This window comes from Festucalex cinctus, chromosome 5 (genome assembly GCF_051991245.1).
Source record: "Festucalex cinctus isolate MCC-2025b chromosome 5, RoL_Fcin_1.0, whole genome shotgun sequence".
NCBI lineage: Eukaryota > Metazoa > Chordata > Actinopteri > Syngnathiformes > Syngnathidae > Festucalex > Festucalex cinctus.
In genome coordinates, this window is record NC_135415.1 from 508,511 (window position 1) to 536,221 (window position 27,711).

A 27,711-nucleotide genomic window follows, 5' to 3' on the forward strand; every position below is an offset into this window, starting at 1 on the left:
ATAAAGGTTACGTTTGCCTCATCCTCTTCGACGTCCGAACGCTCAGGACTAGATGCTGTAAGATTTGGCGGCTCGCTGAAAATCTGCATACTTCTGGAGAGTCGTGGGGATGTCCAGATCGTTCTAACTCGATCCCCCGGAGGTGGTGGCACTAGTGAATCTCCTCAAAGATTATCAAACGTTCGCAATGTTAGGTTTTTTTTTTCCCGAAGGGGGAGCGGTTAAATACTTTTATTAGCACGAGACCCCCCACAAAAAAAGGTTGGTGGCGCTAAAACAACAGATTTAAAAAAAAATGAAAGTCAGAGAGTCTCCTTGATTCCTTCGCACATTAAAATCAATATGCGACTAATATAAAAACATTTACCGTAAAATAAAACATCTTTGAATAAGTCCCCCCTGTTTTAATCCGGGATAAAACATTTAACGATAATATTCGTCAGTAAAGACACAAGGGGTCTAAGCCGACGTTTAAAGCGTGTAAAGACGTCGCTAAAGAGTAAACTCTCGGAATAACTTTAAATTATAAAACGTTAGCCTCACGAATAATTAGTCAATACGGGAATCGAGTAGTTAAATATTAATTACAAATTTTAACGGTATACGTACGCATTCAATAAAAATACAAGCGGGCGATTAATACTCGGCAAAGTTACGCCTAGAATTTTTAAAATCCGTAAAAATGTGTAAACACGTTTTGTTTTACTTTGTTTTGGAGGGACCGAGTATTTTGAAACATTTCATAGTAAAGCATAAGGAGAACTAAAAAGTTTCATAAAGGTAATAATTTGACTTTATAAAAAAACAACCAAAAAATAACTTAAAAATGAATAAAATACCACAAGTAATTAAATATTCAATTCAAAAACGCTTTTATTTGTCCTCGAGGGGAAGTTAAAAAAACAAAACATGAAACCAATGAACATTAAAAAAAAAACAAATACGAAAAATAATAAATAACAATTAAAAAAAAAAAAAAGAAAGTGCTCCGTGCTTCACACTAAAGTGCTACGTGTCAGTCAGTCTGTCGCAATTTGGCCCGGGAGGGGGGTCACTGTTCAAGAGATTTTAGTGATCTGGGGACAAATGTAGTCCTCCTCCTCCTCCTCCTCCTCCTCCTCCTCCTTCTCCGCCGCTGTGTTCGTCAGAGTGGGGCGTCTCAGCCTGCTGAGATGATGGAAGCCACTCAAACATTCGATGAAGTGAGTGAAACGGATCGAGCAGGATTCGGTCACAAAAGGAAGATGAGGCTCTGTCAGGGTGTCCAATGATTTTTGAACAGACTTTAGTGATATTAAGTAGACGAGTCCGGTCTCACAGGGGTGATGGAATGGAACCAAGAAGTGAATGGGAAAGTTAGAATACGCACTCATATACAAGTAACTAACTAACTAACATACGCCTAAAAGCAAAAGTAGGTAAATATACGAGTAAAAATTGATCAGAAATCAATAAGTATCCATATATTATTTGTACAAAATACACCGGCCACCTTAAAACGATGGAAAGATAATAGCGAAAAGTCATAAATGTAATACAAGTTAATCATACCGGTAAGAAAAACATAAAATAGTATCATCGAACATCTATTGTGAGAACTCGGAAACTATTGTAAAAAAAAAATATATAGTACGAATAATATTTTTATCTGAATTATGTCGCTATTTTTAAAGCGTTAGATGGGTAGACGTCTTAAATAATATTATTCATTCAAATTAAGTAATATAGTAGCTGTTATTTCACAATCATGCTTGTAAAAAATTGTTTACCTACGCGTATCATCGGAAAGTAAGCGCGATTTGTAAGGAAAAAAATAAATCGTTCAATCAAAAGTTAAATGTCTCTTAGTCATACAAGATACATGTTTGTTCACTATATATTTAGGTAAATTGCTGCAAAGAGCGGTTTTAAGATTAAAAAAGATCGTCGCGGTAGATTGTTACGCTCTGATTAAATCTCATAGTTTTGTGTTTTAAACCCAGGGGTGATTTAGTATAGCTAATCTTACAGCCTATCATATTCAATAATATCTTATAGGCTAATTTAACAATGGGTATTTCTAAGTATTTAAAAGAAAAAAAAACTCACAAAGACTTGGGATCTCTTAGTTCGAATACGTCGTGCAGCGATAAAACTATTTAGAATGTTAAACGTGCTACATCTTCGCTAGCGATAAGTCTAAAGACGTTTTATTTATCCTCGAAGGGTAAGTTAAAAAAACAAGAAACAAAACAAAACATAAGGGTTTCACGAAACAAAGCACTATCGGTAACAAAAATAAAAAGTAAGTATCCATATATTATTTGCACAAAATACACCTGGCACCTTAAAACGATGCCTGCATCCCCCTAAAAAAAAAAACTAAATCGGAAACAAAACAAAAATAAAACTACATCAACCTTCTTCGCGTACGCACCATGTCCCGAACATAACATATTTCATACCCGAATACTTTCTAAAAAACTACAATCCTAAGCCTTACAAGGGTATCCATTGATAGAAGCCATGGTAATAATTAGAAGATATTTCATTCATACATCATCAAATAAAAAGGTTAACATCAAGATAGAAGACTCTTACAAACACCAGCTTAAAGATTTCAAAAAGTATGACCCCCACAATACATTGCCCTAGTAAATTAAAGAATAATTTCTAAATCAAGTATAAAGTTCGCTGCATTTTAACAGGCTCGAACATTCGTACCTACATTTCTCTCTTTTAAAAAAGAATGTATAAAATTATTTATACGCGACTACAAAGTAGTATACTTCAGATCGAAGCATCGTATGACAATCACTTTCAAAGACTGTTTTACTACCCCCTAGGCGTAAACACTGACACCCCTACACACGCATGCACACATGCACACTTTGGACCAGCCTCCCCCTCCACCTCCTAAATCAGTTACTGCTTTAAAAAAAAAAAAAGTTTACGATTACAAGTCCTTTTCATAAATCAGTTTAAGTAAAACAAAAAAAAACAAACAGTATATTTATTAGTTTTTTTAAATATTACAAAAACGATAAGAGGATAAAACCCATTTCCGCGCAGCGCTTTCGTATATACAAACCTCATAAACTTAAACTACAACAAAAATACATAGAGACATCCGATAAAATCGTATAGACACAAATTATAGCACTAGCGGTAACAAAACTAGAAACAGAAAAATAGCATTTTATACGTGTACGCATCTGCAGAGGGGGTAAAGCAACTTGTACACTCTGCTCATGAGAGTGCCACCAACACCTTCTCTAAGCCTAATCCTTTAAAAAAAAAAAATAAATAAATCAGTACATTTATTAGTTTTATAACACATCAAAAACGTAAGAGGGGGTAAAATTCTTATGTACAACGCAATCTTATATACAACAGCTCAAAAACATAAAATACATAGCCAGACGTACCTTCTTCACGTACGCGCCATATTCCTAACATAACATATTTCATACCCAGATACTTTATAAAAAACTACTAACCTAAGGGTTACAGGGCTATCCATTGAAAGAATCCGAGCTAATAATTAGAAGATATTTCATTCATACATATTCAGATAAAAAGGCTAACATCAAGATAGAAGACTCTTACAATCAACAGTTTAAAGATTTCAAAAAGTATGATCCCCATAATACATTGCCCCTCCACCTCCTAAATCAGTTACTGCTTTTAAAAAAAAGAGTTTGCGATTACAAGTCCTTTTCATAAATCAGTTTAAGAAAAACAAAAAAAACAGTATATTTATTAGTTTTTTAAATATTACAAAAACGATAGATGTTAAAACCCGTTTCCACACAGCGCATTCGTATATACAAACCTTATAAACTTAAACAACAACAAAAATACATAGAGACATCCAATAAAAATCGTATAGACAAATTATAGCACTAGCGGTAATAAAACTAGAAACAGAAAAATAACATTTTATACGTGTACGCATCTGCAGAGGGGCTAAAACAACTTGCGCGCTTTATTCATGAGAGTGCCACCAACACCTTCTCTAAGTCTAATCCTTTTAAAAAAAAAAAATCAGCACATTTATTAGTTTTATAACGCATCAAAAACGTAAGAGGGGGTAAAATTCTTATGTACAACACAATCTTATATACAACAGCTCAAAAACATAAAATACATAGCTAGACGTACACCAAAAACGTGAGAGAGGGTAACCTTATGGTGTCAAAGACCGCCTACAGCTTTTTTTCTCAGGTTGGGTGGGGCTGGTGTTTTGTAGAACAGAATTTCTCAGAGAGGGGAGAATGGTACAAACGTCGCCTCATTTATTTTTATTTATTTTTGAGAAAGAAAACCCATGACCATATGCAGTAACATCCTGTGCCCTTTAGATGGCGCCGTTTACCGCGGCTTGAGGGGGTCACACCTCTCCGCCACCCCCCATCGGCTTTTACATAGTCACACAGACACACAAGTTTTTAGTCTAAGAAAAAGAAGGACGCTGTTCTGAAATGGGTTAAATAACCGCCCTTTACGCACGAATAATCTATTTTTTCGCCTGTATTTCCAGCTCCAACGGTTAGAAACCGATCCTCTTTATTTTATTTAAAAAAAAAAAAGAAAGAAAAACCCTTTAAAGGAGACGCAACTTCGTACACGTAAACACCGGTAAGTTTCTTTTATTTATTTATTTTAAAAAACATGAAACAAATGGATAACATTTTTTTAATATTCACAACACTTTAACCCAAATAAGAGAGCCTCGTACTAATTTACATTCACGCACGCACATACCCGATAGAGGGGGGGGGGGGGGGGGGGGGGGGGTGATGGCTTCCTGCCGCCCAACATGGTGATAAGGGGGGTCGGGGGTTCCTACGGTTGGTATCCGTTCTACTTCAAAGTGGGGGGCTTTATCAGTATTCGTGTGAAAAATTTCATGAATACAAGGGTTCGTTTCCCCCTTGATACTTCAAAAGCTGGTAGGATCCTTCCTGTAAGATGAAAAAAAAGTTTTTTATCAGGACGAAAACTTCCTCTCAGACAACAAAGCTGTTGGTGTGGGGGTTCAAAGGAAGTACGTATACAATCGGTGGGGGGTGACCGGAATCCTATGTTTGTCAAAGGGTGGGGGTGATCCGGAAAACGTGCTTGTTGTTATTGTGGGAAACAGAATGTCATCAATCAAATTTGACATTTGCCGTCCTTGGCTTCTGATTGGTTAAGAAGGTGGAAAGTGGATGGGGCTTAATTCAAAATAACGGCTTCTGATTGGCTAAGATGCCGGAAGGGGGCGGGGCTTACTTCAAAGGACTAGGATATGAATGGTTTTATGAGGGGGGTGCAATAAAGTTTTATGGGGGGGGTGCAATAAAGTTTTATGGGGGGCAATAAATCACTTTTTGACATTTGCCGTCCTTTACATATATATCACAACGTTTGGTTTAGGTTTGACAGCCATAATCACCTTTTTATTGCTTTAAATGCGTTTTTAGCGCATGATTGTACATTTGAGCTGAATGAGTCAAAATCTTAAAAATTAACAGGTGCCCAAGCAATTTCATGCTAGAATCATCATCCGGATGCCAAAATAAACTAAATACAGCAAAGGATTTGAGTGCACAACCTTTGGTTTAGATTTGACAGCCATAATCAGCAATTGTGTACATTTGAGCTGAATGTGTCAAAATCTTAAAAATTAACAGGTGCCCAAGCAATTTCATGCTAGAATCATCATCCGGATGCCAAAATAAACTAAATACAGCAAAAGATTTGAGTGCACAATGTTTGGTTTAGGTTTGACAGCCATAATCACCTTTTTATTGCTTTAAATGCGTTTTTAGCTCATGATTGTACATTTGAGCTAAATGTGTCAAAATCTTAAAAATTAACAGGTGCCCAAGCAATTTCATGCTAGAATCATCATCCGGATGCCAAAATATACTAAATACAGCAAAAGATTTGAGTGCACAACGTTTGGTTTAGATTTGACAGCCATAATCAGCAATTGTGTACATTTGAGCTGAATGTGTCAAAATCTTAAAAATTAACAGGTGCCCAAGGAATTTCATGCTAGAATCATCATCCGGATCCCAAATTAAACTAAATACAGCAAAAGATTTGAGTGCACAACCTTTGGTTTAGATTTGACAGCCATAATCAGCAATTGTGTACATTTGAGCTGAATGTGTCAAAATCTTAAAAATTAACAGGTGCCCAAGCAATTTCATGCTAGAATCATCATCCGGATCCCAAATTAAACTAAATACAGCAAAAGATTTGAGTGCACAACGTTTGGTTTAGGTTTGACAGCCATAATCATCTTTTTATTGCTTTAAATGCGTTTTTGCGCATGATTGTACATTTGAGCTGAATGTGTCAAAATCTTAAAAATTAACAGGTGCCCAAGCAATTTCATGCTAGAATCATCATCCGGATGCCAAAATAAACTAAATACAGCAAAAGATTTGAGTGCACAACGTTTGGTTTAGGTTTGACAGCCATAATCACCTTTTTATTGCTTTAAATGCGTTTTTAGCGCATGATTGTACATTTGAGCTAAATGTGTCAAAATCTTAAAAATTAACAGGTGCCCAAGCAATTTCATGCTAGAATCATCATCCGGATGCCAAAATATACTAAATACAGCAAAGGATTTGAGTGCACAACGTTTGGTTTAGATTTGACAGCCATAATCAGCAATTGTGTACATTTGAGCTGAATGTGTCAAAATCTTAAAAATTAACAGGTGCCCAAGGAATTTCATGCTAGAATCATCATCCGGATCCCAAATTAAACTAAATACAACAAAAGATTTGAGTGCACAACCTTTGGTTTAGATTTGACAGCCATAATCAGCAATTGTGTACATTTGAGCTGAATGTGTCAAAATCTTAAAAATTAACAGGTGCCCAAGCAATTTCATGCTAGAATCATCATCCGGATCCCAAATTAAACTAAATACAGCAAAAGATTTGAGTGCACAACGTTTGGTTTAGGTTTGACAGCCATAATCATCTTTTTATCGCTTTAAATGCGTTTTTGCGCATGATTGTACATTTGAGCTGAATGTGTCAAAATCTTAAAAATTAACAGGTGCCCAAGCAATTTCATGCTAGAATCATCATCCGGATGCCAAAATAAACTAAATACAGCAAAAGATTTGAGTGCACAACGTTTGGTTTAGATTTGACAGCCATAATCAGCAATTGTGTACATTTGAGCTGAATGTGTCAAAATCTTACAAATTAACAGGTGCCCAAGCAATTTCATGCTAGAATCATCATCCGGATCCCAAATTAAACTAAATACAGCAAAAGATTTGAGTGCACAACGTTTGGTTTAGGTTTGACAGCCATAATCACCTTTTTATTGCTTTAAATGCGTTTTTAGCGCATGATTGTACATTTGAGCTAAATGTGTCAAAATCTTAAAAATGAACAGGTGCCCAAGCAATTTCATGCTAGAATCATCATCCGGATGCCAAAATAAACTAAATACAGCAAAAGATTTGAGTGCACAACCTTTGGTTTAGATTTGACAGCCATAATCAGCAATTGTGTACATTTGAGCTGAATGTGTCAAAATCTTAAAAATTAACAGGTGCCCAAGCAATTTCATGCTAGAATCATCATCCGGATGCCAAAATAAACTAAATACAGCAATAGATTTGAGTGCACAACGTTTGGTTTAGGTTTGACAGCCATAATCACCTTTTTATTGCTTAAATGCGTTTTTAGCGCATGATTGTACATTTGAGCTGAATGTGTTAAAATCTTAAAAATTAACAGGTGCCCACGCAGTTTCATGCTAGAATCATCATCCGGATGCCAAAATAAACTAAATACAGCAAAAGATTTGAGTGCACAACGTTTGGTTTAGATTTGACAGCCATAATCAGCAATAGGTCGCTTGCACATCGTAATGCATCATGGGAGTTTTTCCTTCGGGCGCCATATTGGGTGTCCGCCGGTTCACAAGGTACACTCGCGAGTTACACGGTAGAGCTTATCAACCTGATGTAATTTTCGCAGTATTTTCACGATTTACCGGAAGATCAAAAACGATACAGGCAGAAGGTGTCTCTGTGTGGCGGGATTGATCCTAATTACGTCCTGACCAAGGGTGATTTTTTTTTTGACGGAGAAAGCTTGCTGGCCAAATTTGACATCTCTGGACATCTTTCCCTACCTCGTGTTGACAACATGCTCCATAACACGCCAACAAATCCCTGGAGGCTTACAATTATTTTGTAAGCGGGTGGATACAGAGTGTAAACTTTAACATCGCATCAGAAGAAACGGTTGCTGTTGCACGTAAGTAAACCACATGGTGTTGGTAATTCTGCACACAAAAATGTTGATTTGTTCTCAGGCTTCCTGTTATCATTGTGTTTACATGCACAGCTAGGTTTACCTGATGTGGTTTTTCTAACAATTTTATAACAGGCAAATATGGCAGAGCATATAAGAATAAAAAGTAACTATGCACAGCCTCCCCGTGGCTTAATTAAATTTAATGCTACCCTTTCACTAGTTACATGTTACTTAATCAACTTATTCTAAATGGTTAAGGTTAACCACTCTCAGAGGACGTATTTTTAGTTTCAGTTTCCAGTACAATAAAACGTGTTCATGGTAACTACTGAGCATACTGACAGCTTTTCTTATGATCTCACGGTTAAGGAGGCTGTCACAACACCCAATTTCTGTCTGGTGCCAGATGGCAACAATTCCCATCACTTGTCACGACAACACCAATAGTATTACCAGGTATGTATGGCTTTACTTTTTGTAGTTTCTTATTTAATTCTATGTTTCATATTTTCATTACAATGTTTGTAATATTTTCAGATTCAGGCACAGATGAGTTTAACTGGACGGACTTCTGCGGCTTTGTGGTGTGGACAAAGTGTGATTGAGCGAGTCCAACCAGATCGCTCGTTTTGGCCAGTTGGAAAAGCCAGTTTTTTTTCCCCAAAATCCCCTCCTTACCTGAACTGCTCGGGAGAGCATTTACTAGATCAGCAGTGGACTTCCAGTGTTCCTGCTCAGCCGCTGTCACCTACCACTTGCTCATGTACTTCAAAGATGCGGAATAAAGTAGTTTTTTGTGCTGCAGCAGATTGTAAAATCAAATGATATCACTTGAAGTGTGCCAATCTAGACTGCCAAAAGGACAGTGGTTTTGTGACAAGTGTGAAACAAGGATTATTGGGAAAACTGAAACACAGTACTGGTACTTGTCTTACATTAAACAAATTTAAAAGAGAGCAACTTTTTCCTCTGTACATAGCATAATGAAAGTCATTGCGTACCCCATCAACATTACATCATACCGTCATCTCAGGATGGTAGGCACCTGTGCTAAAATAAACTACATTAATTAACAGTTCAATTTTTAACCCTGAAATTACTACATCTAATCATTATTCACTTCATTTTTTGTGCTTTTAGAAATAATAGAGATTTATGCCATTACTTTAAGAGGGACCATATTGCACATTGAGTCAAATCCTGTCATTTGTATTATGTATAGCTTTGTAAACAAACCCAACAATAGAATTTGTATAAACGCTGCCTTTATTAGCGCCAAACAAACAGTCGCATGTTGTCCTCCTCCAATGCTTTGATGCTCGCCTTCGTTTCCATCATGTCATTGGCAATCAAGTCGGTGTGGCATGAGATCCCTAAAGAAAAAAATAAAGAAAAAATCACAAAAAAATACGGTACCAGTAATAGGTTTAATATAGTAAAGTAGTATAGTTTTTTTGTCAGTAAAAGAAATGTACACATTTTGTTGCATTTTTTAATGTATGAACATTGCTACAGGCAAATACTTATTTCTATAAACACTTCCAAATGTCTCTAAAATATAAGGTGCGTGTACACACACAAACAAACACATACATTCACTCATGCATACAATATATCATGTAATGAATTCTGAGTGGCATACCAGAGTCAATGATGTCAGCAGTACTTGAGGGTACAGGTTACTGGAGCCATCTGGCTGCATAACTGCAACAATCTCTGCCACTTCGAGTCGTCTTTTCTTTGCTTGTCTCTCCTGTGCACGTTCATATCTTGGCACCGACTGGGCTGAGACATAGATGTTGTAACTTAGGACCCAACTTTAATGTTGGAGCCCAGTCGGGATGATTGGACAGAAAAACGGGCGCAGGGCGACCTGTTAAAATAAACAAATATATAAACAAATAAAATATGGAAAGACTGGTTATTTTACCGCAGTAGGGTGGCCGTGAATAAGTTCTTTAGCATGATGTGTAGGCTACCGGGGGTCTGTTTTCTTGCATCACCCCCGGGGGTCTGTTTTCTTGCATCAGCCCCTTCTGTCTCTTTTTTTTTCAAGTTTACATTTTGCCACCAAAAAACATGTTATCGGCATTAAAAGCCCAAGACTAATCAATCCAATTTCAGCAGTAAACACTTTGCACTGGCACTACTTGGGTGAAAATGTTCGATGTTAGCTTTCGGCTAACGTCCGCTAGCCAGCTTGTACTACCGAACTTGCTTGCTCATGAATCCAAAACATAAGCAACTTGCCCATATATGGGCGGTCGAAACGTTATTAATCCTCATGCATTAAATAAAGGTAAACAAGCTTACCGCTCACAAAGTGATCGCTGCACACACGAGCCCAAAGTAACGACTTCCCCCCGGAGTCCGCACTCCTCTGTCTCCAGGCCCTGGTTCCTAATTATTTTCGGAATTCGGAAAAAAGACCGACCATTTTCCCCCTTGGCTTTGTTCGAACAGCCAACGATGCAGCAACAATGTACCATTTTAAACGCAGAAAACAAACGTGATAGATACGTGTTAGACCGAATCGCTACGTAAATGGAGGCCACCCAGCATGGCGACTACGAGAAATCCGAGGCGGAAGTGACGACATGTGCAAGCGACCTATTGTGTACATTTGAGCTGAATGTGTCAAAATCTTAAAATTTAACAGGTGCCCAAGCAATTTCATGCTAGAATCATCATCCGGATGCAAAAATAAACTAAATACAGCAAAAGATTTGAGTGCACAACCTTTGGTTTAGATTTGACAGCCATAATCAGCAATTGTGTACATTTGAGCTGAATGTGTCAAAATCTTAAAAATTAGCAGGTGCCCAAGCAATTTCATGCTAGAATCATCATCCGGATCCCAAATTAAACTAAATACAGCAAAAGATTTGAGTGCACAACGTTTGGTTTAGGTTTGACAGCCATAATCATCTTTTTATTGCTTTAAATGCGTTTTTGCGCATGATTGTACATTTGAGCTGAATGTGTCAAAATCTTAAAAATTAACAGGTGCCCAAGCAATTTCATGCTAGAATCATCATCCGGATGCCAAAATAAACTAAATACAGCAAAAGATTTGAGTGCACAACCTTTGGTTTAGATTTGACAGCCATAATCAGCAATTGTGTACATTTGAGCTGAATGTGTCAAAATCTTAAAAATTAACAGGTGCCCAAGCAATTTCATGCTAGAATCATCATCCGGATGCCAAAATAAACTAAATACAGCAAAAGATTTGAGTGCACAACGTTTGGTTTAGGTTTGACAGCCATAATCACCTTTTTATTGCTTTAAATGCGTTTTTAGCTCATGATTGTACATTTGAACTAAATGTGTCAAAATCTTAAAAATTAACAGGTGCCCAAGCAATTTCATGCTAGAATCATCATCCGGATGCCAAAATATACTAAATACAGCAAAAGATTTGAGTGCACAACGTTTGGTTTAGATTTGACAGCCATAATCAGCAATTGTGTACATTTGAGCTGAATGTGTCAAAATCTTAAAAATTAACGGGTGCCCAAGGAATTTCATGCTAGAATCATCATCCGGATCCCAAATTAAACTAAATACAGCAAAAGATTTGAGTGCACAACGTTTGGTTTAGGTTTGACAGCCATAATCATCTTTTTATTGCTTTAAATGCGTTTTTGCGCATGATTGTACATTTGAGCTGAATGTGTCAAAATCTTAAAAATTAACAGGTGCCCAAGCAATTTCATGCTAGAATCATCATCCGGATGCCAAAATAAACTAAATACAGCAAAAGATTTGAGTGCACAACCTTTGGTTTAGATTTGACAGCCATAATCAGCAATTGTGTACATTTGAGCTGAATGTGTCAAAATCTTAAAAATTAACAGGTGCCCAAGCAATTTCATGCTAGAATCATCATCCGGATGCCAAAATAAACTAAATACAGCAAAAGATTTGAGTGCACAACGTTTGGTTTAGGTTTGACAGCCATAATCACCTTTTTATTGCTTTAAATGCGTTTTTAGCTCATGATTGTACATTTGAACTAAATGTGTCAAAATCTTAAAAATTAACAGGTGCCCAAGCAATTTCATGCTAGAATCATCATCCGGATGCCAAAATATACTAAATACAGCAAAAGATTTGAGTGCACAACGTTTGGTTTAGATTTGACAGCCATAATCAGCAATTGTGTACATTTGAGCTGAATGTGTCAAAATCTTAAAAATTAACAGGTGCCCAAGGAATTTCATGCTAGAATCATCATCCGGATCCCAAATTAAACTAAATACAGCAAAAGATTTGAGTGCACAACCTTTGGTTTAGATTTGACAGCCATAATCAGCAATTGTGTACATTTGAGCTGAATGTGTCAAAATATTAAAAATTAACAGGTGCCCAAGCAATTTCATGCTAGAATCATCATCCGGATCCCAAATTAAACTAAATACAGCAAAAGATTTGAGTGCACAACGTTTGGTTTAGGTTTGACAGCCATAATCATCTTTTTATTGCTTTAAATGCGTTTTTGCGCATGATTGTACATTTGAGCTGAATGTGTCAAAATCTTAAAAATTAACAGGTGCCCAAGCAATTTCATGCTAGAATCATCATCCGGATGCCAAAATAAACTAAATACAGCAAAAGATTTGAGTGCACAACGTTTGGTTTAGATTTGACAGCCATAATCAGCAATTGTGTACATTTGAGCTGAATGTGTCAAAATCTTACAAATTAACAGGTGCCCAAGCAATTTCATGCTAGAATCATCATCCGGATCCCAAATTAAACTAAATACAGCAAAATATTTGAGTGCACAACGTTTGGTTTAGGTTTGACAGCCATAATCACCTTTTTATTGCTTTAAATGCGTTTTTAGCGCATGATTGTACATTTGAGCTAAATGTGTCAAAATCTTAAAAATTAACAGGTGCCCAAGCAATTTCATGCTAGAATCATCATCCGGATGCCAAAATAAACTAAATACAGCAAAAGATTTGAGTGCACAACCTTTGGTTTAGATTTGACAGCCATAATCAGCAATTGTGTACATTTGAGCTGAATGTGTCAAAATCTTAAAAATTAACAGGTGCCCAAGCAATTTCATGCTAGAATCATCATCCGGATCCCAAATTAAACTAAATACAGCAAAAGATTTGAGTGCACAACGTTTGGTTTAGGTTTGACAGCCATAATCATCTTTTTATTGCTTTAAATGCGTTTTTGCGCATGATTGTACATTTGAGCTGAATGTGTCAAAATCTTAAAAATTAACAGGTGCCCAAGCAATTTCATGCTAGAATCATCATCCGGATGCCAAAATAAACTAAATACAGCAAAAGATTTGAGTGCACAACGTTTGGTTTAGATTTGACAGCCATAATCAGCAATTGTGTACATTTGAGCTGAATGTGTCAAAATCTTACAAATTAACAGGTGCCCAAGCAATTTCATGCTAGAATCATCATCCGGATGCCAAAATAAACTAAATACAGCAATAGATTTGAGTGCACAACGTTTGGTTTAGGTTTGACAGCCATAATCACCTTTTTATTGCTTAAATGCGTTTTTAGCGCATGATTGTACATTTGAGCTGAATGTGTTAAAATCTTAAAAATTAACAGGTGCCCACGCAGTTTCATGCTAGAATCATCATCCGGATGCCAAAATAAACTAAATACAGCAAAAGATTTGAGTGCACAACGTTTGGTTTAGATTTGACAGCCATAATCAGCAATTGTGTACATTTGAGCTGAATGTGTCAAAATCTTAAAATTTAACAGGTGCCCAAGCAATTTCATGCTAGAATCATCATCCGGATGCAAAAATAAACTAAATACAGCAAAAGATTTGAGTGCACAACCTTTGGTTTAGATTTGACAGCCATAATCAGCAATTGTGTACATTTGAGCTGAATGTGTCAAAATCTTAAAAATTAGCAGGTGCCCAAGCAATTTCATGCTAGAATCATCATCCGGATCCCAAATTAAACTAAATACAGCAAAAGATTTGAGTGCACAACGTTTGGTTTAGGTTTGACAGCCATAATCATCTTTTTATTGCTTTAAATGCGTTTTTGCGCATGATTGTACATTTGAGCTGAATGTGTCAAAATCTTAAAAATTAACAGGTGCCCAAGCAATTTCATGCTAGAATCATCATCCGGATGCCAAAATAAACTAAATACAGCAAAAGATTTGAGTGCACAACCTTTGGTTTAGATTTGACAGCCATAATCAGCAATTGTGTACATTTGAGCTGAATGTGTCAAAATCTTAAAAATTAACAGGTGCCCAAGCAATTTCATGCTAGAATCATCATCCGGATGCCAAAATAAACTAAATACAGCAAAAGATTTGAGTGCACAACGTTTGGTTTAGGTTTGACAGCCATAATCACCTTTTTATTGCTTTAAATGCGTTTTTAGCTCATGATTGTACATTTGAGCTAAATGTGTCAAAATCTTAAAAATTAACAGGTGCCCAAGCAATTTCATGCTAGAATCATCATCCGGATGCCAAAATATACTAAATACAGCAAAAGATTTGAGTGCACAACGTTTGGTTTAGATTTGACAGCCATAATCAGCAATTGTGTACATTTGAGCTGAATGTGTCAAAATCTTAAAAATTAACAGGTGCCCAAGGAATTTCATGCTAGAATCATCATCCGGATCCCAAATTAAACTAAATACAGCAAAAGATTTGAGTGCACAACCTTTGGTTTAGATTTGACAGCCATAATCAGCAATTGTGTACATTTGAGCTGAATGTGTCAAAATATTAAAAATTAACAGGTGCCCAAGCAATTTCATGCTAGAATCATCATCCGGATCCCAAATTAAACTAAATACAGCAAAAGATTTGAGTGCACAACGTTTGGTTTAGGTTTGACAGCCATAATCATCTTTTTATTGCTTTAAATGCGTTTTTGCGCATGATTGTACATTTGAGCTGAATGTGTCAAAATCTTAAAAATTAACAGGTGCCCAAGCAATTTCATGCTAGAATCATCATCCGGATGCCAAAATAAACTAAATACAGCAAAAGATTTGAGTGCACAACGTTTGGTTTAGGTTTGACAGCCATAATCACCTTTTTATTGCTTTAAATGCGTTTTTAGCGCATGATTGTACATTTGAGCTAAATGTGTCAAAATCTTAAAAATTAACAGGTGCCCAAGCAATTTCATGCTAGAATCATCATCCGGATGCCAAAATATACTAAATACAGCAAAAGATTTGAGTGCACAACGTTTGGTTTAGATTTGACAGCCATAATCAGCAATTGTGTACATTTGAGCTGAATGTGTCAAAATCTTAAAAATTAACAGGTGCCCAAGGAATTTCATGCTAGAATCATCATCCGGATCCCAAATTAAACTAAATACAGCAAAAGATTTGAGTGCACAACCTTTGGTTTAGATTTGACAGCCATAATCAGCAATTGTGTACATTTGAGCTGAATGTGTCAAAATATTAAAAATTAACAGGTGCCCAAGCAATTTCATGCTAGAATCATCATCCGGATCCCAAATTAAACTAAATACAGCAAAAGATTTGAGTGCACAACGTTTGGTTTAGGTTTGACAGCCATAATCATCTTTTTATTGCTTTAAATGCGTTTTTGCGCATGATTGTACATTTGAGCTGAATGTGTCAAAATCTTAAAAATTAACAGGTGCCCAAGCAATTTCATGCTAGAATCATCATCCGGATGCCAAAATAAACTAAATACAGCAAAAGATTTGAGTGCACAACGTTTGGTTTAGATTTGACAGCCATAATCAGCAATTGTGTACATTTGAGCTGAATGTGTCAAAATCTTACAAATTAACAGGTGCCCAAGCAATTTCATGCTAGAATCATCATCCGGATCCCAAATTAAACTAAATACAGCAAAATATTTGAGTGCACAACGTTTGGTTTAGGTTTGACAGCCATAATCACCTTTTTATTGCTTTAAATGCGTTTTTAGCGCATGATTGTACATTTGAGCTAAATGTGTCAAAATCTTAAAAATTAACAGGTGCCCAAGCAATTTCATGCTAGAATCATCATCCGGATGCCAAAATAAACTAAATACAGCAAAAGATTTGAGTGCACAACCTTTGGTTTAGATTTGACAGCCATAATCAGCAATTGTGTACATTTGAGCTGAATGTGTCAAAATCTTAAAAATTAACAGGTGCCCAAGCAATTTCATGCTAGAATCATCATCCGGATCCCAAATTAAACTAAATACAGCAAAAGATTTGAGTGCACAACGTTTGGTTTAGGTTTGACAGCCATAATCATCTTTTTATTGCTTTAAATGCGTTTTTGCGCATGATTGTACATTTGAGCTGAATGTGTCAAAATCTTAAAAATTAACAGGTGCCCAAGCAATTTCATGCTAGAATCATCATCCGGATGCCAAAATAAACTAAATACAGCAAAAGATTTGAGTGCACAACGTTTGGTTTAGATTTGACAGCCATAATCAGCAATTGTGTACATTTGAGCTGAATGTGTCAAAATCTTACAAATTAACAGGTGCCCAAGCAATTTCATGCTAGAATCATCATCCGGATGCCAAAATAAACTAAATACAGCAATAGATTTGAGTGCACAACGTTTGGTTTAGGTTTGACAGCCATAATCACCTTTTTATTGCTTAAATGCGTTTTTAGCGCATGATTGTACATTTGAGCTGAATGTGTTAAAATCTTAAAAATTAACAGGTGCCCACGCAGTTTCATGCTAGAATCATCATCCGGATGCCAAAATAAACTAAATACAGCAAAAGATTTGAGTGCACAACGTTTGGTTTAGATTTGACAGCCATAATCAGCAATTGTGTACATTTGAGCTGAATGTGTCAAAATCTTAAAATTTAACAGGTGCCCAAGCAATTTCATGCTAGAATCATCATCCGGATGCAAAAATAAACTAAATACAGCAAAAGATTTGAGTGCACAACCTTTGGTTTAGATTTGACAGCCATAATCAGCAATTGTGTACATTTGAGCTGAATGTGTCAAAATCTTAAAAATTAGCAGGTGCCCAAGCAATTTCATGCTAGAATCATCATCCGGATCCCAAATTAAACTAAATACAGCAAAAGATTTGAGTGCACAACGTTTGGTTTAGGTTTGACAGCCATAATCATCTTTTTATTGCTTTAAATGCGTTTTTGCGCATGATTGTACATTTGAGCTGAATGTGTCAAAATCTTAAAAATTAACAGGTGCCCAAGCAATTTCATGCTAGAATCATCATCCGGATGCCAAAATAAACTAAATACAGCAAAAGATTTGAGTGCACAACCTTTGGTTTAGATTTGACAGCCATAATCAGCAATTGTGTACATTTGAGCTGAATGTGTCAAAATCTTAAAAATTAACAGGTGCCCAAGCAATTTCATGCTAGAATCATCATCCGGATGCCAAAATAAACTAAATACAGCAAAAGATTTGAGTGCACAACGTTTGGTTTAGGTTTGACAGCCATAATCACCTTTTTATTGCTTTAAATGCGTTTTTAGCTCATGATTGTACATTTGAGCTAAATGTGTCAAAATCTTAAAAATTAACAGGTGCCCAAGCAATTTCATGCTAGAATCATCATCCGGATGCCAAAATATACTAAATACAGCAAAAGATTTGAGTGCACAACGTTTGGTTTAGATTTGACAGCCATAATCAGCAATTGTGTACATTTGAGCTGAATGTGTCAAAATCTTAAAAATTAACAGGTGCCCAAGGAATTTCATGCTAGAATCATCATCCGGATCCCAAATTAAACTAAATACAGCAAAAGATTTGAGTGCACAACCTTTGGTTTAGATTTGACAGCCATAATCAGCAATTGTGTACATTTGAGCTGAATGTGTCAAAATATTAAAAATTAACAGGTGCCCAAGCAATTTCATGCTAGAATCATCATCCGGATCCCAAATTAAACTAAATACAGCAAAAGATTTGAGTGCACAACGTTTGGTTTAGGTTTGACAGCCATAATCATCTTTTTATTGCTTTAAATGCGTTTTTGCGCATGATTGTACATTTGAGCTGAATGTGTCAAAATCTTAAAAATTAACAGGTGCCCAAGCAATTTCATGCTAGAATCATCATCCGGATGCCAAAATAAACTAAATACAGCAAAAGATTTGAGTGCACAACGTTTGGTTTAGGTTTGACAGCCATAATCACCTTTTTATTGCTTTAAATGCGTTTTTAGCGCATGATTGTACATTTGAGCTAAATGTGTCAAAATCTTAAAAATTAACAGGTGCCCAAGCAATTTCATGCTAGAATCATCATCCGGATGCCAAAATATACTAAATACAGCAAAAGATTTGAGTGCACAACGTTTGGTTTAGATTTGACAGCCATAATCAGCAATTGTGTACATTTGAGCTGAATGTGTCAAAATCTTAAAAATTAACAGGTGCCCAAGGAATTTCATGCTAGAATCATCATCCGGATCCCAAATTAAACTAAATACAGCAAAAGATTTGAGTGCACAACCTTTGGTTTAGATTTGACAGCCATAATCAGCAATTGTGTACATTTGAGCTGAATGTGTCAAAATCTTAAAAATTAACAGGTGCCCAAGAAATTCATGCTAGAATCATCATCCGGATCCCAAATTAAACTAAATACAGCAAAAGATTTGAGTGCACAACGTTTGGTTTAGGTTTGACAGACATAATCATCTTTTTATTGCTTTAAATGCGTTTTTGCGCATGATTGTACATTTGAGCTGAATGTGTCAAAATCTTAAAAATTAACAGGTGCCCAAGCAATTTCATGCTAGAATCATCATCCGGATGCCAAAATAAACTAAATACAGCAAAAGATTTGAGTGCACAACGTTTGGTTTAGATTTGACAGCCATAATCAGCAATTGTGTACATTTGAGCTGAATGTGTCAAAATCTTACAAATTAACAGGTGCCCAAGCAATTTCATGCTCGAATCATCATCCGGATCCCAAATTAAACTAAATACAGCAAAAGATTTGAGTGCACAACGTTTGGTTTAGGTTTGACAGCCATAATCACCTTTTTATTGCTTTAAATGCGTTTTTAGCGCATGATTGTACATTTGAGCTAAATGTGTCAAAATCTTACAAATTAACAGGTGCCCAAGCAATTTCATGCTAGAATCATCATCCGGATGCCAAAATAAACTAAATACAGCAAAAGATTTGAGTGCACAACCTTTGGTTTAGATTTGACAGCCATAATCAGCAATTGTGTACATTTGAGCTGAATGTGTCAAAATCTTAAAAATTAACAGGTGCCCAAGCAATTTCATGCTAGAATCAGCATCCGGATGCCAAAATAAACTAAATACAGCAATAGATTTGAGTGCACAACGTTTGGTTTAGGTTTGACAGCCATAATCACCTTTTTATTGCTTAAATGCGTTTTTAGCGCATGATTGTACATTTGAGCTGAATGTGTTAAAATCTTAAAAATTAACAGGTGCCCACGCAGTTTCATGCTAGAATCATCATCCGGATGCCAAAATAAACTAAATACAGCAAAAGATTTGAGTGCACAACGTTTGGTTTAGATTTGACAGCCATAATCAGCAATTGTGTACATTTGAGCTGAATGTGTCAAAATCTTAAAATTTAACAGGTGCCCAAGCAATTTCATGCTAGAATCATCATCCGGATGCAAAAATAAACTAAATACAGCAAAAGATTTGAGTGCACAACCTTTGGTTTAGATTTGACAGCCATAATCAGCAATTGTGTACATTTGAGCTGAATGTGTCAAAATCTTAAAAATTAGCAGGTGCCCAAGCAATTTCATGCTAGAATCATCATCCGGATCCCAAATTAAACTAAATACAGCAAAAGATTTGAGTGCACAACGTTTGGTTTAGGTTTGACAGCCATAATCACCTTTTTATTGCTTAAATGCGTTTTTAGCTGTTGAATTGAGTGGATTGAGTAGGGTCAGATGAAAAGCCATATCATGTAAAATGAGATAACAAATTAATGGACTAGACTCAATTCGTAGTTAGAGACCAATTGGTGTCTGTAGGACTGAATCATTCTTTGGCCTCTGGGTGTAGTTCCTCAAAGTAACCACCAGATGCCGCCAAACCTGTACAACTAAGCCACCCACTCAGCATTGCCCGGATAATTCCATATAAGATACAAATTGAGTGTAAATAAATGATATCCTGAATTAAATAATAATACACAACACAATCTATATTCGACAATTGTTAACCTGATTTTTGGATCAATGTTTGTAGCACATTGAAAGCCAACTATGAAGTTTTGCTGTCTTTCTTTTTCTTTTCTTTTATTTTATTTATAAGTGATACTGTCTTTTATCGCTGATAATATTGCTGTAACTGCATTGAAAAGATTATCTGTATGTATTGTTTGATTTAACAAAGATATATACAAGATGTGCAACAGAGATTAGAATTAACCTGTTAAGGGCCGTGAGAGAATTTGGGATTTAACATGTCATGTATATATATGTTATTCATGCTTGCTTAATTAATATACATATGATTTTATTGATTCTAACGTTCATCATTGTCGAATAGAGCTAAGACCTTGACATATTTTCATGTATGACTCATCATTCAACGTTGTGTATCCATGACACATTTGTAAAGAATGTATGACTTCATGACTCATCTTCATGGCTCGTCTGTGGAAAATTACTGGGAATGAGTCCCAACAAGTGCGCTTTGATATTTCTGGAGGCGGAAGGACATTCACGGAAGAAGTCAGTGGTCTGACCCAAGGGGATAAAAAGCCGTCACCAGCTGCGATCGGGGCTCCTTTTTCTTCACCCTGCGATGTGGTCTGGACAGAGTGTATTCCCGAAGAAGGATTATAGCTGTTTGAGGACTTCGAATTTTTTACGAAGGACTTGGATTAGCTGACTGGAATTCTTCTTCTCTGATTGGTAATGTACAAATCTTTTAGCAATAATGATGTATAATAGGAAGATATGAATGACTAATCGCGTGTCAGGGTGGGGGCCATTTAATACACTCTCATATCTTTAAAATTATTTTCAGCCACTTTTTGACATTTGCCGTCCTTTACATATATATGTTGTGCACTCAAATCTTTTGCTGTATTTAGTTTAATTTGGGATCCGGATGATGATTCTAGCATGAAATTGCTTGGGCACCTGTTAATTTTTAAGATTTTGACACATTCAGCTCAAATGTACACAATTGCTGATTATGGGTGTCAAATCTAAACCAAAGGTTGTGCACTCAAATCTTTTGCTGTATTTAGTTTATTTTGGCATCCGGATGATGATTCTAGCATGAAATTGCTTGGGCACCTGTTAATTCTTAAGATTTTGACACATTTAGCTCAAATGTACAATCATGCACTAAAAACGCATTTAAAGCAATAAAAAGGTGATTATGGCTGTCAAACCTAAACCAAACGTTGTGCACTCAAATCTTTTGCTGTATTTAGTTTATTTTTGCATCCGGATGATGATTCTAGCATGAAATTGCTTGGGCACCTGTTAAATTTTAAGATTTTGACACATTCAGCTCAAATGTACAATCATGCGCTAAAAACGCATTTAAGCAATAAAAAGGTGATTATGGCTGTCAAACCTAAACCAAACGTTGTGCACTCAAATCTTTTGCTGTATTTAGTTTAATTTGGGATCCGGATGATGATTCTAGCATGAAATTGCTTGGGCACCTGCTAATTTTTAAGATTTTGACACATTCAGCTCAAATGTACACAATTGCTGATTATGGCTGTCAAATCTAAACCAAAGGTTGTGCACTCAAATCTTTTGCTGTATTTAGTTTATTTTTGCATCCGGATGATGATTCTAGCATGAAATTGCTTGGGCACCTGTTAATTTTTAAGATTTTGACACATTTAGCTCAAATGTACAATCATGGGCTAAAAACGCATTTAAAGCAATAAAAAGGTGATTATGGCTGTCAAACCTAAACCAAACGTTGTGCACTCAAATCTTTTGCTGTATTCAGTTTATTTTTGCATCCGGATGATGATTCTAGCATGAAATTGCTTGGGCACCTGCTAATTTTTAAGATTTTGACACATTCAGCTCAAATGTACACAATTGCTGATTATGGCTGTCAAATCTAAACCAAAGGTTGTGCACTCAAATCTTTTGCTGTATTTAGTTTATTTTTGCATCCGGATGATGATTCTAGCATGAAATTGCTTGGGCACCTGTTAAATTTTAAGATTTTGACACATTCAGCTCAAATGTACACAATTGCTGATTATGGCTGTCAAATCTAAACCAAACGTTGTACACTCAAATCTTTTGCTGTATTTAGTTTATTTTGGCATCCGGATGATGATTCTAGCATGAAACTGCTTGGGCACCTGTTAATTTTTAAGATTTTGACACATTCAGCTCAAATGTACAATCATGCGCTAAAAACGCATTTAAGCAATAAAAAGGTGATTATGGCTGTCAAACCTAAACCAAACGTTGTGCACTCAAATCTATTGCTGTATTTAGTTTATTTTGGCATCCGGATGATGATTCTAGCATGAAATTGCTTGGGCACCTGTTAATTTTTAAGATTTTGACACATTCAGCTCAAATGTACACAATTGCTGATTATGGCTGTCAAATCTAAACCAAAGGTTGTGCACTCAAATCTTTTGCTGTATTTAGTTTATTTTGGCATCCGGATGATGATTCTAGCATGAAATTGCTTGGGCACCTGTTAATTTTTAAGATTTTGACACATTCAGCTCAAATGTACAATCATGCGCTAAAAACGCATTTAAAGCAATAAAAAGGTGATTATGGCTGTCAAACCTAAACCAAACGTTGTGCACACAAATCTTTTGCTGTATTTAGTTTAATTTGGGATCCGGATGATGATTCTAGCATGAAATTGCTTGGGCACCTGTTAATTTTTAAGATTTTGACACATTCAGCTCAAATGTACACAATTGCTGATTATGGCTGTCAAATCTAAACCAAAGGTTGTTGTAACAACTATTGCCTAGGTCCATTTCACCCTCTAATTTTTTTTAAGTTTGCTTCTCCTAAAGCAAATTCTCTGCAGTGCATGAATATTCCACTGCCCAGACAGGATCCAAGCCTGGTCAGCTCGGCAGGTGGCTACCCAGCCACCAACAAAACTCTTTTGAAGCCGCTGACCAGGTGACAAAGGAATTTATGCGTCTGCCGAAGGAGTGTATTTCAAGCAGTCTTCTCGGAGCCCGAACAAATGGCTCCAATGGTTTGGAATACACAAATGACCGATCAAAGGAATGTTCCTGACTTCTTATCAATCACAAAAGGATACTCTGGCGCCTCGCCCTTCCTGGAACGTCTAGATGGAGCAACAACACCTCCAAGTGGCGAAACTTGGAACTATCCTTAGTGACAATTCACATAAGTAATCGCATTTTACACATTTATATCATGATAATTCTTGACAGACAACTGAACTACGAATGATTCATGTTATATCTTTGTGTGTATGAACATCCTATTTCATGTGTACTCCATAAAGAATGAAAGATAATCAATGTCTCTCAGTTCAGTCAGATTAGACAAGTAGAAGTTACCTCACAAGTTAGTTTATGATGCATTAATTACAATGTGTGTTAAACGGGTTGTGTGGGAAAACTGATTTGCCAGACTGACCAAATTTAATGCCAAATTATTAACCTTTTTAATAATTTTCCTCTGAGAGTCTGCGCGAGCGAACAGAAGGGTGTGCCTTCACCTGCTCGCCCCACCCAGAAACTATAAAAAGGATGAGCAGACCACTGCCCGCCCTCTTGCCCTCTTCCTGCGCTCTTGCCCTCTTCCTGCTCTCACAAGCTCTTCCAAAAACTCTGGCCCGACTTGCCAGTGGCCCAGCCAGGCTGCTCGAACTCTTTGTTCTAAGAGACTTGCAAACCACGTGGCCTTTTTCTTCCCTAGCAGGATCCGTTAACGAAATCGGATCCTCGCTCCACGCCACACCAAAGCAAGTCAACTGCAACGCTGACTAAAGACTCTTTCGTTTTTTTGTTTTTTTGTTCCACTATCGGTGCTCACCCGCCCGACCTTCTCGGTCCCGGGTACACTTGCAACGCACCGCCGGACTCAAGGTTGTGCACCTAAGCCGCGCACCGCACCTGCTACTCGGTGGCGCTCCGCCGCAGTGCCAACGCACCTCCAACGGCTGGCCTTCCCCGTACGCAGGCGCGTACTGACCGAGCTGCAACACTGGAGCCGGGCAGCCGTCCGGCAGAACCAACCTCGCCAAGTCGACCAACCAATCAAGGGACGAGCCGCGCAACTACGTCAGGCCCCTGGCGTGGCTCCCCCGCTAACCTGTGGAATAAACCTTTTTTTTTCTTGCATTTTTCAACGAACATTGACTATTTTTCCCCCTTTGTCAAAAAGGCCGCCACTTCTGTTCGTTGCTACGCAACTCCAGGTCTCGTAAGTGCGCTTGATTTCTACCTCGGCGTATCCACTGTGTGCCACTTACGTTTGAAACATCACAAATCTGGCAGGTCAAATTTTCTCTTTTCCCTGTTTCTTTATTCATTCGCATTCCTTCCTTATTTTCATTCGCTTTATTTTATTTCTTTTCTTCTGACGGTAGAATAGTTAGATAGGCAGTATTTTGATTCTGTAGTGTAGCAATCGTGAATAAATGCATGTTTTATAAACTTTATTCCGCCTAAGTCATCTGTGTTTCCGAGTGGATTATTATTCTTTTGTTAGTACAACGAACCACTGAATATCGAGTGTGGCGACTTTAGATTATCAATGACTGATGAAAGAAGGATTTTGCTCGTTGTTTGCTCCTGTTAACCCAAGCAAATTCAACGTGGTGCCCCAGAGGTTATCGAGGTAAATACCATTTACCTCTGTAACGTCCAGATTATTAATTCGTCCAAAAGACGACCCAATTATCGCTACATAATGGTGCCGGCCGTGTGAGGCTACAAAACATAAGAAGATCCACTCGAAAATACAAGACTTTGGATGTGAAAAGTAAAACACATTTCACGTAGGGTACCTAATCATTTGTCTCTGTGTAAGAAGGTAAACATTTCTTCTTACATAGAACTGCACTGACTTTTCCCTTCAGCTTTGAATCAAGCGTCTGTTAAGCCGCCATATTGCGTGTGTCACCACCGCAGTGGTTGGCGATAAGTAAACGAGAGTAAAGGGATTGAGTGTTGGAAGTTAGGTAAGAGCCGGTCACCGTTTGAGGAAATGGTGGCTTGTATTTGAAAACGTACGTGATAGAGCTCGAGTTGTGCAACTTTTAGATTTCAGCTGGCTGAATTTGAAGTTGTTTGTCTTTGTGTTGTTGTGTTTCCGGAAATTGTGGGAAGTCACGTGACAGCCTACGTGCGTCGCGTTGATCCGACTCGAGTTACGTGCTTCGGAGTAGCTAACCGCGAGCAACGTAAACGACGTCCGAGTCACTTTCCCCGTGTTCCTCCTACACCTAGCTTGTGGGAGAAGTTTGAGTCGTGACTGAGCTTTTGTAGCCGCCGACTCAAAGTTGCAGCTCGTGGCGAGCGGATTAACAGAGCGCTAAGACGTTAGCTGCTTACCTGTACCGTGTACGCATTTCCACAAGGTGGCGCCATAGTCCTTGTGAAGAGCTGTGTGGCTCGTGGAGGCGTGGTTGAGTACCTCCCCCTCCCTTCTCGTTGGCGAGTTTGAGCCACGCCTGCAGACGCCCCGAAGGGGAGTGAGTCCCGCAGGCTGTCAGCTGTCATTCAGTGTTTGGAGTGACACAGATCACTCGAGCTTGCTCCACTGTCAATAGACAACTGACGCCCCCCCACTGCTGCTTTAAGCCGGTGTTCCTGGCTCCGCGATAATTCTGATTCAATGTCACTTCACATTGCTTTTTGAATTGTTTTCCGTGTCGAGCGTTGTACGTAGTGATTGTCGTCACTGTTAGTACGCAAGGATGATAAAAGAATTATCCACGTCCGATTAAACGCAGTTGTAGGCTTAATTGACTGCTTGCGTTTAACGATTATAGTAATAGCCACCGCATTCTAGTCTTTTACGCTGCCTAGCGTGAGAGCAATTACGGTTGCATCAACAAAACATACTGCTGGGTCAAATTAATATAAAGGAACTATTTACACTGTTGTGTTTTTCTCTTTTTTCTTTTTTTTTTCCATATTCCCTCTTATCCAGTTTCATACTAGGCTAACTAGCTGTATTCTCGACTTAACATTCTACTTAATTTAGGGTTTTGTGTTTGTTTAGTTGATTTGGTAGACCTAGTATTATTATTTTTATTTCCTTCCCTTTTATTTGTTTTTCTTCTCATTTTTATCCATTATTTTTAATTTTTTTGTTTTGTTTGTTCTTTTGTTTTTGTTTTTCGGTTGTGTCTAGTTAATAAGAAGGTGTGAGTTCGAGTGAGCTATTATTTGAGAGGCAGCTCTAATATTTCTGTACAGTTTTGCAGTGTTTGTGTCCCAAAAACCCCGTCCACAAGACATTTGCATAAAACTGTACTGACACTGTAATCAGTCATTTGACTAAGACTATTAAACCCTTTTAAGTTTATTTTCCCCTTTTTGCTTTGTTGTTTATTTAATTTAATTTTAATTTCAACTTTTAACTCGACTTCAAAAAAAAAAAAAAAAAAAATTTTTTTTTTTTTGATTTAGCTTTTGGGATTGACCGCTGTAACATTTCAGAGTTACTCCGTCCCTCATTCAAGCTATTCTTTGCTGAGTGAATCAAGTTGAAGTTAGTATTATTATTTTTTTTATTTTTTTCATTTTTATTTATTTATTATTTTATTTTTGTTGCTGTTTGTTTTTGTTTGTTTTGATAACTGGAATTGATTTTTCACAACTATAGTGTAAGCTGTGGGTTGCATAGCCCACTACAAATCTTTTGCTTTTGTGGCAATTTCCCTTTTGATAATTTGAACCCAGTGTGTATTGTTGACGATAATACTTGATAGCGGTAGTTAGCTAACTGCGTACGCTAATTAACTAACTATTAAACGCTAGTATAAGTTTGATCGTCTAAAAGCTATTGACAATATGGCAGCATCCCGAGAGACTTCCAGCCCCTGTGAGAGCTTAGAGACCTTAGCTCAACTGGTGCAGAAGCTGACCAAGGACTTCTTACCTGGATACGCTGAGTCTATTCGGCATGCGGATGTCAATACGCTAAATGATAACCTCGCGCAACTCATGAGCGACGCTGAGACAAAAGCCCTAAAAGACAAATCACTCATTCGAATGCTCGGATGTCTGACTTTGAACCTTGCCGCTCAGTTGAAGCTCAGCGATGCCGAGGATTGTCAAGTGAAACACCAACTTGACATGGCACGACAGCAGAGCCGTGACGCCACGGCACAGCTTGAAGCCGCCCACGACCGAGTGAAGGTCATGGAGACCCAGCTGGACGACGTTAAAGCACAGCTGGATGAGGCAGAAGCCCGCGCAGATGCGGCGCTAGCCGAAAATCTGGGCA

The 27,711-nt window shown here is 37.3% G+C and overlaps 1 long non-coding RNA gene across 1 annotated transcript; it reads right to left on the reverse strand.

Moving 5' to 3' along the window:
• Nucleotides 1-9,515: 9,515 nt before the first annotated feature.
• Nucleotides 9,516-10,879, reverse strand: LOC144019367 (uncharacterized). The gene is made up of 3 exons (XR_013283642.1): nt 10,581-10,879; nt 9,910-10,140; nt 9,516-9,640 (listed from the first exon to the last, which is right to left on the reverse strand). It is a non-coding gene; the product is annotated as an uncharacterized LOC144019367 (long non-coding RNA).
• Between the last annotated feature and the right edge of the window lie 16,832 nt (nt 10,880-27,711).